Below are 12,251 nucleotides of genomic sequence, written 5' to 3'. Positions count from 1 at the left end.
TGTTCATATTATAAAATCACCGTCATATTATAAAATCACCGTCATATTATAAAATCACCACCCTAGTGGACCTTGTGATAGGGGCCAAGAATCACTTCCTAGAGTGGGTAAGTGTTTAGTAGTGTAAATGGAGCCCCAGGGGATGACACGGCTGGTTGTCTGATGCCCACTGTAGATTTTAAGGGCAGAAAGAGGAATCCTATCAACTAGCTTGTCTATCTAGTATCAGTCACAGCAGGCTGTCTAAGAGGGATGCAAGGAAAAAGGTTGGCTAAAAGTCAACCAAGGGCAGGCAGGTAGCATGGGCTTTGTATGTACACACCTTTGAGGTTCACAACCTTATTAAAACAGCATAAAATTTCTATTCAAATATAAATTCAAAATTATGGAAAGCATCTAAGGACAAATTTAGGAGTTCGTTATGTGCTAGGTTAACAAGGTCTACACATCTGGCATTAGCTCCTGAGGTTATTCAAACCAGGTGACCACAAAATCTCAGAGGACTGACCTTCTGAAATCCAAATGTTTGTTAGAAAATTAATGGAAATCGGGGGCAGATTTCCAAAGGCACAGGGGCGAAGATGGAACACATTAGATTTTATTTTTTTTTTGGTTATTTGCTAGATACACATGCAGAGCACATGTTCATGTTTTTCTCAGCCTTGCTTCAAGACAGTTCAATTGGCAACATGTTAGTTTGGGAAGGAAAAGCAGCTGAGAGAGGGTTTAAAAATCCCTTTTCCCATGGATACTTTAGCTGGTGGTGTACCTACTGAGTAGGTAAGTAGTGCAATGGCACTGTGGCCCAGAGGCCTCAGCATTTGTTGGTGTAAAGACAAGGTGGGGACACTACTGGCAGTCGGGTGGGTCAGTGGTCTCAGTGCTTTCCTTCCATCGGGACTGTCACTGCTCCATGCAACGCAAGGAGGCCAAGGCCGCTCCTGAGGCGGGCAGTAAATGGAAGGAGATGTTGTTCTCGTTCAGCTCCTGTAGCAATCCAGCAGCGTGACAGTTGCGGTGACAGTTGCAAGCTAACCGAATTGCTCAGGAGAGTTATGAAATTATGAAAGACGGTTTCTGCCAGCTTAGTTTGTCTCTTTTTGATATGCACACATCCTGCTGCTACAAAAAGGATAAGGAGCAGGTTCCTTCATTCAGTCACACTGGGAAGAGGTTGGCATCCCTTCTGCTGGGCTCTCTGTGAAGGAGCCAGTCATTCCTGACAATGGTTAACTGCTGCGACAGGTGGTGGGCAGGGCTGCCTACGTGTAAGGAAAGGCCAGGAGCGGCTCATTAGTCTGTTTAATATTTCAGCTCCACAGGGACAAAGACTGCTCTGTGCACAGCAGAAATATTGTGGAAAGTAACTGACTGTAATCACCCACTGAGATATGCTCTACTTTTAGTTGAATCCCAGTGTTTTCCCCATCAAAAACATGATGCTCCATGGTAGGACCAGTGTCTAAAAACTCCAATGTTGAACCCAAGGCAGTAAAAGTACATTTCATCATGCAGTGAGAAGCAACCCTGCAACAAAACAGGCCTCTCAGAGGACCTGTGGCCAGACGTTGGCCAGACCTCAGGAATGCCAAGCCTTAGGCTTTACGTGCACAGTCCTCACAGTGAAATCCAGAGATAAGATTCCCTGAACAGTACATAAACATGATTTATACATGCAGAACAAGGACTGTCTACCCAACAGGAAACATGAGGTGCATGGGTTTGCTGCGCTGCTGTCCTACTCTGGGTTTATATGCCTGAAGCAGAAGAAAAATGGAGTTATCACTATCTGCTGGCGATGAAGAACCTTCTCCTGAGAGCCAGATGACTGCTTTGTATGGGCTGTCCTTCTGGACGCAGGCATCTTCTGCTCTTGTCTGTACCATCACTTAGCTTCAAGAGGAGTACTGGAGCAGTGACCCATTCACAAGTGTCTGTCACTTATTTTAGGATACTTTCCAGACAGGTAGGGAATGTGCAATAGAAAAGGTGTTTCCATATAAAAAGTCCCTCCCATTATTCATGATATATTTGTGTTGCTGGTGCAAACAAGAATTGTGCAGAAGAGTTGTGAACTGTAGAAGACAGTTTCTGCCCATGTATCCAATCCTTTCACTGTGGCCCAGGCTGAACTTCTGGTGTCCCTCTACCTACCTAGTTTCTCCCTTCACTGTGGCAATTATCAGTGCTCACAGTTCACAGCTTGGAGCACTAGGCTCTAGGGAGCTATGGTGGTTGAGTGAAGTGAGGGAATATAGGATTTCTAGGCTTTGGCTGGTGGTTTTGCACCTTTTTGAGCTCTTCTTGCTGGACTGCTCTTCCTCCCCTGCTATTTTGGCTGTCAGTGACTGCCAACCACCATGCAGGCAGGGCAATTTATGGGAGCACTCTTCAGTCAGCTGCTGATGAAAATCATCTCAGATGAACAAGCTGAGCAACGAAAGTAATCCATCTGGTTTTCCATGAGGAAAATAAACAACAGTCTCAGAAGTGGTTCATCCAATAGATTGGCAGTGACAAGCAGCTGGAAGGGGTAACTACTGATACAACCACATCCCAGAAGGATGTCTAAGTAGGTGGACGTCTCTGTTTTGGTCCCTATCAATCTTTGCTCTGCCTACAAGGGAGTGTTTCCTGGAGAACTAAAACCTAAAGGAGATCCTTTCCTGCTTATGCTGTAGTTATCCAAGCACACTTCACAAAGAGGTCTGTTTCAGTTGAGATCCACTCTACAGATCATACGTCCAGGGCAAACCTCTCTTCCAGAGAGCTTTGCACTCTGTGTTGGTCTTAATCGTCTCCTAACTGCTCTCATGCTGTTACACTCACTAAGGAAACTGATCCCTAAACATCCCAGCTCCTGGTCAGTTGACAGAGCATTTCTTTTCATTTCCCATTTAAATACACACATATGTTCTTCTCCTTGGAGTCTGCACAAAGCCCTGCATTGTGCGCTGCACCAGCTACTAAAAGTAGCACAGTTGGCCTAAACTTGCCTTTTTCAAAGATTTCCCCTGCCTCTTTTGAGCAAAACAAAGCCTTTTGTATCCTTGTGGCCAAAATGTTTCAGGAAGGGGAACCACAAGGCATAAAGAGCCCCCAGCTCCTCTCCCATTGCAATTTGGAGTCCATTTCCCAGCCCAGTGTGAACACAGGGGACCAGCCCATGGTAATCTCCTGTATAATTTGCCTTTCAGAGCATTCCTGAGGAAAGATCTGAGAGCAGAGAGAACGTTCATGCCATTTTCTCTGCCAGTCTCCGGAGCTGGTAGCACTGTAGGTTTCCTTTCCCTGTCTGTGATAAAGGATTCCAGTAACATCAGCATTGTGTTTTGGTTTTGCCTCTGAACCTCCAACATCTCCATGATTTTCATAATGACTTTTGGAAAGGAGAAAGGTGAATGTACCAGAATTAGAAACATACCTTTTTAATTCAAGATATGAGTTACTGCTTTTCTCTGGAAACGAAAGAACAGAGGACTGGGAGGGAGACGGCAGCACAAGAGGAGAAAAATGCATTAAAAATAAGGTGTAGGGAAAAGAAGATCAAAGAGTCGGGGTTAACTCAAGACTGTACCAAACACATACACAAACAGATGTGTGTAGTAGCAATGTTTTGCTTCCTGAATCAGCCTGACCACAGAATTTTTTCAGTGACTGATGCTTGCGAAATAGCAGGCGAGCACAGAGGCTGTAAATAACCAGTCCCCTATCAGCACTGCAGTGGTATCAACCACAACACACATGCTGCCTTGGGAAAACCCAAGACCAGCAGCGGCAATCAGTGAAGGTCGAACATGAACATATAAGGAAAGCTTTTATCACAATATTGACTATGAAAGCACATGGAGTTTCAGCTGTGGCCATTTAGTTGGCTGGCACCTTGTCTTGAAGCCAGTCCTTCCAACCTGGCCTGGATCCCAACCAAACTCAAAGGTGGTTCCCTTTGCTTTGGGGATTTTCAGAGAACAGAGAACCTCTAGCAGAGAGCTCCCTGCTCCTCTGTGGCATGGGAGGATATGCTCCACCGATCGTGGTGGTCCGCACATGGGGGTACGTAAAAAGACGACAACATAGTCATGAGTAGTTGTCACCATGGAAGCAAGCAAAGCTACAGTGTGTGACAAAAACTCCTCAAGGGATGAGAAAGGTTGTCCTTATTTGGGTCCTGTCAAGAGACAGTTCTACAAAATACAATGTAAATTCTGTCCCTGTTTCCATCTGTGAATGCTTGTAACCGTAGTGTTGCATGATGAGGTATGGAAGGGACTAACCAACAAGTTCCCTACGGGCAAGTTATATGAAGGTTAAAGTGAGGCAAAGCCTAAGGGTTTAATTTTGCTGGATGTATGAGGCGTGGCCATGTGCCAGTGCATCTAAAAAAATAAAATACTGATGATTTCGCTGCAGAGAGCCAGCAGCAAGTGCCCCAGACACAGAGGAGCTGCAGGGGCAGATGAAGGAGCTCCCTGCCACTGCTGTTGCAGCCACCCACGTGTCCCCTGCCTGCCCTGGGTGGCTTTGCCAGGGCAGAGCCCCTCTGGCACAGGGCTGTGGTGTGCTGGGAGGCAGCACCAGGAGTTTGGGAGAGAGGTGACAGGCAGGAGCCAGAGCAGACCCTGAGGAAGGGAGGCCCCGCCACAATGATGGTCTGGGTTAAAGCTCTCCCCTCCTCAGGGGCAGCAGCCGGGTTTGGTGCTGAGCTCCTGGAAGTGTCCCAGGGGCAGGAGTTCTCCAGCCTTCAATGGCTGTTAATGACTGGGTGATAAATGTGGGATAAAATTACCTATGTCTACAGAAAGTGGTATTAGCTAGTCCGGGTTGTTAGTGAGGCTGGAAAAAGTATAATTTACAGACAAAGCTGAATCACCAATTGTTTTCACTACAGAGTCTTGTGCTGCATACTTCATAAAGTAAATATAGTTAAACACAAGTTATAGTTGTCTGTTTTTTGATCCATTCTATATTTGGCCTATAAACAGGAATAATGTGACTGAAAGCCTAATTTGCCCCATATATCTATTAAAGTCATATTCCATAACTTGGAGAAAACAAACTTACTGTAACACAATGACTAAAATACTCCTTTCAAAACCCTTTACTGTGACTGTACATAATTCAGTTGGGAAAATGCATTATTCACCCATTGTGCGGCCAGATAACCTTGGGCACAGGATTATAAAGGAACTGTTAGTCCTTTCTGAACAAGTATGCATGGTAACTGTAAACGCTGTAACCTTATAAAACAGCCTAATAAAACTATAGCTGTGTAATTTACCCTAATTAGCCAGTGACAAACCCTCTGGCCCGTTGGTTAGGTTGCTTTTTGCATCTGAGCTTTCATTCGGTTCAAGCTGAGTGCAGTGTAGACATTCATTTTCGGTGAATCAGTGACAGAACCGTAAGTCATCCAAGATGACTGACTCAGAGTCCCATGATAGTGGGACGGTTTTAAATATGTAGTAACACCGTTTCACTGAAATCAACATTTTGGAAAAAGGCAGATCAATTCCTCAGAGATGCTCCACACATCAATCACGGTAATGCAGAGTCGAGTCTAATTCACCAGACAGCACATCAGCTAGTTATCTGAATCACTTTCATTGGCAGGTCAGCTATAAAGATCTTTAAATCAATTAAACAATTTCACTTTAGGCCCTTTGCTTGAAATAGCTTTAAAACACAAGGTACAATTCCTGCTAGACAATCCTGAGAGAAAGTAAACATGCTATGAATGATTAGCTAACTTGACCTCAGCTTTCAAGTGTAACAATGTCTTTTATATGGAAAGTTGGTAAACGCCAATGAAAACTGATGTGTGACTGCAATTAACTGCTGATTACTGTCGCTGTTTTGCTACCCACATTCTTTAAGAGGCCACTAGAAAAATGTTCTCTTTTCAAAGCTCATTTAGCAATGCTATCACATGAGGTGCACAGGTCATAGTTTTCGCAGTGGCACAGCACACTAAACTTCCATGCTCGGCAGTATTTTGTGCACAGGCCTGTTTTTTTCCACTTGGATGGCAACACACCAGATTTAGAGTTACTCCTGATTTACTCCAGCGAGAGGACATTTGTCCCCTTTGCCACCAACTGTTTTAGAGCATGAAATATTGTTTGCTGCTGCCAAGGATGAAACCTGGGTGAAGAAGCTCAGCTAGGCAAAGAAGCGCAGGTAAAGAAGGAAGACAGTTTTGGCAACCTAAAATCAGAGCCTACATGGCATACTACTGGTCAGTGTCCTACCAATGGAGCATCACAGAAGAGCCCTAGAGCAGTAGGACTCTGGTGTTGGGAAGCAAAGGGTGGGACAGGGGGAAAAAGAAGGTAAGCATGATCTGAGCAAGGATGGAATTGCAGGAAAGACTTTGGCATGGTCAATGAACTTAACTGGAGCAAAAGCTTCAAGCGCAGAAACGGGAGGTTGGTGAAAAAGAAGGAAACCTTTAGACTTTGTCCATCGGTATTATTTGAGGATGCGTGCCATTTCTCTGTGTACCTGGGAGTGCACCGCTGGAAATATTTTACATGTGCAGGAATCTGGGCAGCTGACACTGGTGGGCAACACAGGGACATGTTTTCTGTCCTGGCAGAGTGGGGTTGATATGTGGACTTCGGAAGGGCTGAGAGCAAGTGGACTCATGGACAGTGATTTCAGAATGGATGGAGATGTGGCACACAAATAACACTTGGACCAAATAAATGTTCAAAATATTTAGTCTTGCTGAAGCAAGCTGAAGCAGCAAGACTGCTGTGTAAGCAAAGGGACAAGCAATAAGGTCTCGTGGGCAGATGCAGTTTGTTCAGTGTTTGTGTGTAAGACAGACACAAATAAACTAGATATGAAGGCAGGAGCTTGTAAGACATGGGCTATTTGTGCCCTTCTTAAAGAGCAGCTTCAGGGGTGACTGTGAGCACAAGGCACCCTATTCCATGTGGAGGCCCCATGAGCATCTGGCCATCGTACTGGCCACAGGACTGTCAGCGGAGCCTGTGCCTCAGCAAACTTAGCAGCCTCCAGGCTGTCTGAAACCTTATCAAGACTTTCCCTCCTTGCGTGGATGAGTCTAAAGACCCCAGTGAAGGTGGCATCTAACTCCTGGTGTGGAAGTGCTTCAGCATTTACACACTGGATGGCTGCAGAGTGTCCCCATTGAAGGCACCTGGCATATACAGAGAAACAGCCAGACTCAGATGGACACACACAGCTGAGACCATAACTCATAGGAGCTGGTCTGAGAAGGTCCAAACACACAATGCTAAAGTCAAATACCAGGGGGCAGGAGGTAGAGTCTTTACCAGCAGAAAGAAAATGTTTAATGACAGAGTCCAGGGTTTTAATTTTAGTGATGTGAAGATCTATATAGACAGAAAACAATCAAAGGCTTTTTTCCCCCTCGCTTTTTTATGAATGAAGAGTCTGAAACTTTCCACTGCGGAAGACTGAAAAGAGAAGTGATGGTTTAGCAAAACGGAGCTAAGGCAGAAGGGAGGTGAGTATGTTATTTATCACGCTGAAAACACTACCGTTACTGAGACAAAAACAGCTTGGCAATTCACATCTTGCATGGTTGGCAACAGGATCTGTAGCACAAATAATAAATTGGTTGTTCACCTTTAATCACTCATGAAGACCGGGCACAGCTGCTCTTTAGCATATACAGGCGCTCTCAATGCCAAAATGGAGAAATATTAACCCACATCCTGCACCGCCAAAAAGATGCCAACGAGACATCTTTTAGTGTAATGTGCTTGTTGCTCAGCTGTTTCCAAACACTTAACAATGAATAATTAATTAAAGGGAAGCACTGTTGTTTGGTAGAGCTGGTGATTTGGAGACAGCAGATCTAAAGTCTTTCCCCAGACCTGCCATTGCCTTTTTCTGTCTTTTCTTGGCTAGCAATTTAGTCTTTATGAGTTTCAGCTTGTCTATCTGTAAACAGAAATAACATCTGCACACTAATATATTAAAAGAAAACTTCACTTTTCCTTCCATTCGCGAGCTGTCCATAAGCAGCCTAGTTCTGTATGTGAATCAGCACTGGTCAATACGTTTCTTTACATGTGCTGGTTACAAACACAGTGTTTATTATCTGAAACTAGAACGCTGATAACCAGAACTATTCTGCCTCACTTGTCCGGCTTTTTCTGTAGTTAAAGAATATAAAGATAATCTCTCGTGGGTCGGGGGGTGGGGACTGGGACTCGAGGGGTGGGGAAAGAAAATTTATAATTGAAAAGAAGGATGTGCTTAACATGGAGTAAACCTAATCCTTTCATTGACATGTTATTTAAAAATTGCATTGTCACCAGCACGTTTGCAGTGGGGTAGCATTGCTGAATGAGAACCAAGTTAGAATCTGACTCCAGGGCTGCAAGCAGAGCAGTTCCTCACTACCTCACTCCATTCACAGTTCAGTCCTAATGTCGCTTAGCATGTGACAGGCAGAAAGAAAATCATAAATGGTCTGTGCCCATTTTGAAGAGTAATGATTAAAATCCCAACAGAGCCAAATCCTGACGCCTTCTGCACAGCAGCGGGGGAATGAATAGGGGCAAATAGACTCCATTCCTTCCTCCACACCAGCTGGAGACTTTCCAAATCTGGTGCTTAACAGAGTGGTAAGCAGAACATCAATTAAATAGGACATGGGCACAGTTCGTACACCATGACCCGGAGAGGTCAAGCTCCCAGCTCTATGATGAAGCTGAATTATTGTGGTGCATCTTACAGGCAGTTTTCCATTGCCACCTCACTACGCAAAAAAAGGGGCAAGCTCTGCCTATACTTTTCTGCCTATTTCTGTGTTTGCATTTCGTAGTGCTAGTCAAATTTAAGGGCAATTCATGCTGTGGCCTTGGGAATAGTGGGAGTTGCAAGTAGTAGAAAACAGACTCTGTGTTTATTTTGTATCTCTGGGTTAATAAATCAAATCCACTGTCTTCCTTCCATAGGGAGGGGAAAATTTCATCATATCATATTGCAGTCTCTCATGTTGTCACATTTTTGATCTTTAATTAAGAAGTCTTTAAAAGAAGCTAGTACTTATACCAGAAGTTTAGCAGTCTGAGCACTGTACCTGTTCTGTTTTACTGCACTTCATACAAAATGCATCTGCAAACTCCTACAGATGTTGCTCAGGCTGTAGGGTTTTGATCAGAAGTGTCTTTTAGTAAACCACCAAAATATCCAGGGTTCTGGTTATTTATCACAAACACGTAGAAGATTCATTTCACCTCATTTTAAGCTGAGTGCCTTAAATATGTGCATCATTACAATAAACTTGAGAGACTGGAAAATATTTCAACCTCCATTATGTACCTAAGGAAACTGAGTCAAGAACAGCCTAGCAACAATATTCAAAAATATCACTTAGCTCCCCAAAAGACAGAAATTGTGTGTTAAATGCAAGGAGAGATCCACAAAACAGGGCCTAAATAACTCTGGTACTTGGGAGCCCAGAATTTCCATGAAATTACCTTCAAACTTTACATGTAGCAGCTGTCCCTGCAGAGCTGCCTCTGTGGACCGTGGTGCTGAGGGTGTCTGCAGCAGGCAGCGAGCACCGAAGCCTTCACAGCACAACTGCTCCTACACCGACACTGCTGAGCCCCCCGCTGTGGCAGCCCCCCGCTGCGACAGCCACCAAGCTGGACGCATATGACCCCACATCTGTCCCAACATCCCAGTGTCAGGGTAGGCGGAGAGGGACTGGTGGGCACCTCTGCTTCTCTAGCCCAGGAGGACTCCAGTGTCCGCAGTGTCGGGGGCATTCTCATGGGACGGGACATTAAGGCTGGGTGCAGAAGAAACAAAGAATGGGAGAAAAACAGTCTCTCCCCTCCCCTTGAGGACGTACTGGCTGAAATGCAAGATTCATGGAACAACCGTGAGTGTGAGAGAAAGGGAGATGCTCAAGCCAGTGAGGTCCCCTATCCCTCAGCAGTTTTCTGGTTCCTTTTTGGATTGTTTATGCATTTTTTTAAAGGAGTTATTGGACAAAAAGAAGAGATAGCAGGCACGTAGGACGCATAGAAAGTGATTTCCAGGGAAAACCTCATGTTAACCTAGAGTAAAAGCCGCAGGGGGGGTTGAGGGGAAAGAGAAATCTCAGTAGAATTTTGTCATTAAAAGCATCAAAACACCCAGTTTATGTTCAACCACAAAATATAGTGTGGCAAGAAGATTATTTCCCAGAGAAAGTCATGCCTCTGAAGGCCTTTTGTATACCCACGGTAGGACTTTACCCCACCCTGTGTAGGAAGGCTTCAAGCTTTCCTTAGGTGGCTGGTGGCAGTGTCCCAAGTCAACTGGAGGCCTTCAAGTTCAAAACAAAACAGAACAATCCCTTCCTAGGGAGTTTCTTCCTGTCAAGCATTTTTGTGAGGAGTCCAGCCTCTCCCGAGAGATCTGGCAGTGAAAATCCAGAGAGCGAATGTTTAAGAGCTTCCTTCGCCCTTCTCAATTGCCTTGACTGCTCTGGCGAGGAGGCTGCTTTTATTGTGTCCAAGATGACTTGTTGTGGAGGGCAACAAATCCCCTGGCCATGGGGCTATAATTCCCAGGCCTCTTTGGGCTGGCAAAAAGAAGCTTTCACATGTTTCAAGGCTGTCAGCTGAAGCCAGGACTTTTTCTCTGACCATGGATGGCCAGCCCAGGACTGATTCCTTTTTGATTTCTTGCTTGTTGCCTCCAGTTGAGCCCCCTCGTCTTACAGAGCAGGCTTGCAGAGCTGTATGCACCCCAAGGAGTTCTCACACAACACTACGCCGCGCTAAAGCATCCTCTGAGACAGGGAAACACAATGAAGCACAGAGTGGAGGGTTCAATGACGGCCACCTCAACAGCCTTAGCAATTCAGGAACCAGGAGTTGGCCAACATCTCTAGAAGATAGCTTGGCTGACTATGTGCGTAGGGAAGGAAGGTTTCTCTTCTCTTTCAAGTAGGAGGATTGACATCCCTTCTCCCTTCCCCAGAGTCATTTCGCTTCCCAGGACACTGCAGGGGAAGGAAACCAGCCCTGCCAAGGGCAGCCAGCTTGCCCCAGTGCCGGCTCCAGGGCAGGGACATGGTAGCACTGGTTTTTGCTTTGGCTCCTCTGTCTAGTTGGGAGATGATAGCCATGCTGACCAAGGGGAAACATTGCCAGCTGCAGCTCTGAAACTGCTGGGACTGCCATAAAACTGAAATACCCAGTGCTTCCAAATTTGCTGTATATCACAAACACAGCCTTATTCTACCACCGATTTTTGCTATTTCTGTTACACCAGGTTTTTGTCTCTGTTTGACTGCTTTAACCGCTTGCTGCCCATAGCAACAGCAATAGGCATGGGTGAAATCCCAACCCCAGCTCCCTCTGATGGCAGGAGAAAAAGATCCCTCATGACACTTGTAGATCTTAGAGGATTTCATATGGATTTTAAGGATGTTCATCCCTTATGTCTCTCTTGCAGTGGGATACACAGAGCTGTATAGCGTCAACCCAAATGCTCCACAGACACACAAAAATGTGCAAAACCAGAGACCTGTCTTGACAGAGCCCTGCTCACCTGCCATCCCACCTGCTTCTGCTGGGGGTGCCCTGCTTCCACAACTCATCTGCCATCCCACTGGTTTTCCAGTGTTTTGGAATACCACTTACCCTTTTACCAGCATTGTCCTTTACCAGTTTGTGTAAAGCGGGCAACAAAAATCAACTGTTTTAACCTCATTGGTCTGACTGCTTATAAGGTCGAAAGTGTTGAACAGTTATAGTTAAATGAAATTGAAAACTTAGATTTGAAAGATAGAAAGATAGAAAACAAGATGATGAAGGCATCATTTTTTCCATACATATTTGTTCCTTGCAATTATATATATATATATATATATCTATTCTATGTGTGCAGGCAAGTATTTTATATATGCATGTGAATAAATACATATAAATATAACCATGTATGATTTGCACTGTATATTTGCAACAGCAAAATCTATTTCTTGAACATGAAGCATTGCTGGCATTCTGCGTTGATGTGGATCTGGTTATTGCAGTGACGTTTAGGTGGATATTTCTGCCGCTGCAGGTTCTTTGAAGAGCCGAGACAAAAGCGAAGTCTCCGCTTGCACGTTTTAGTTTCATGGCCCATTAGCTAAGGGTTTGCGGTGCCCCATTTAGATCTTAACATTGAATTTTATGTACACACTTTTGCATCTGCAGACATTTTGCAATCAGGTCTGTATACCAAAAGGCATAGAGCTGAAGCTC

The 12,251-nt window shown here is 44.9% G+C and overlaps 1 long non-coding RNA gene across 1 annotated transcript; it reads left to right on the top strand.

Annotated features, from left to right (window-relative positions):
• Window positions 1-6,044: 6,044 nt before the first annotated feature.
• Window positions 6,045-11,885, top strand: LOC128905651 (uncharacterized). The gene is made up of 3 exons (XR_008464924.1): window positions 6,045-6,177; window positions 7,420-7,495; window positions 11,458-11,885. It is a non-coding gene; the product is annotated as an uncharacterized LOC128905651 (long non-coding RNA).
• Window positions 11,886-12,251: the final 366 nt, after the last annotated feature.

Source organism: Rissa tridactyla, chromosome 2 (genome assembly GCF_028500815.1).
Source record: "Rissa tridactyla isolate bRisTri1 chromosome 2, bRisTri1.patW.cur.20221130, whole genome shotgun sequence".
Taxonomy (NCBI): domain Eukaryota; kingdom Metazoa; phylum Chordata; class Aves; order Charadriiformes; family Laridae; genus Rissa; species Rissa tridactyla.
Note: the sequence above shows the minus strand (reverse complement) of the source record. Positions and strands in the feature narration are given on the sequence as shown.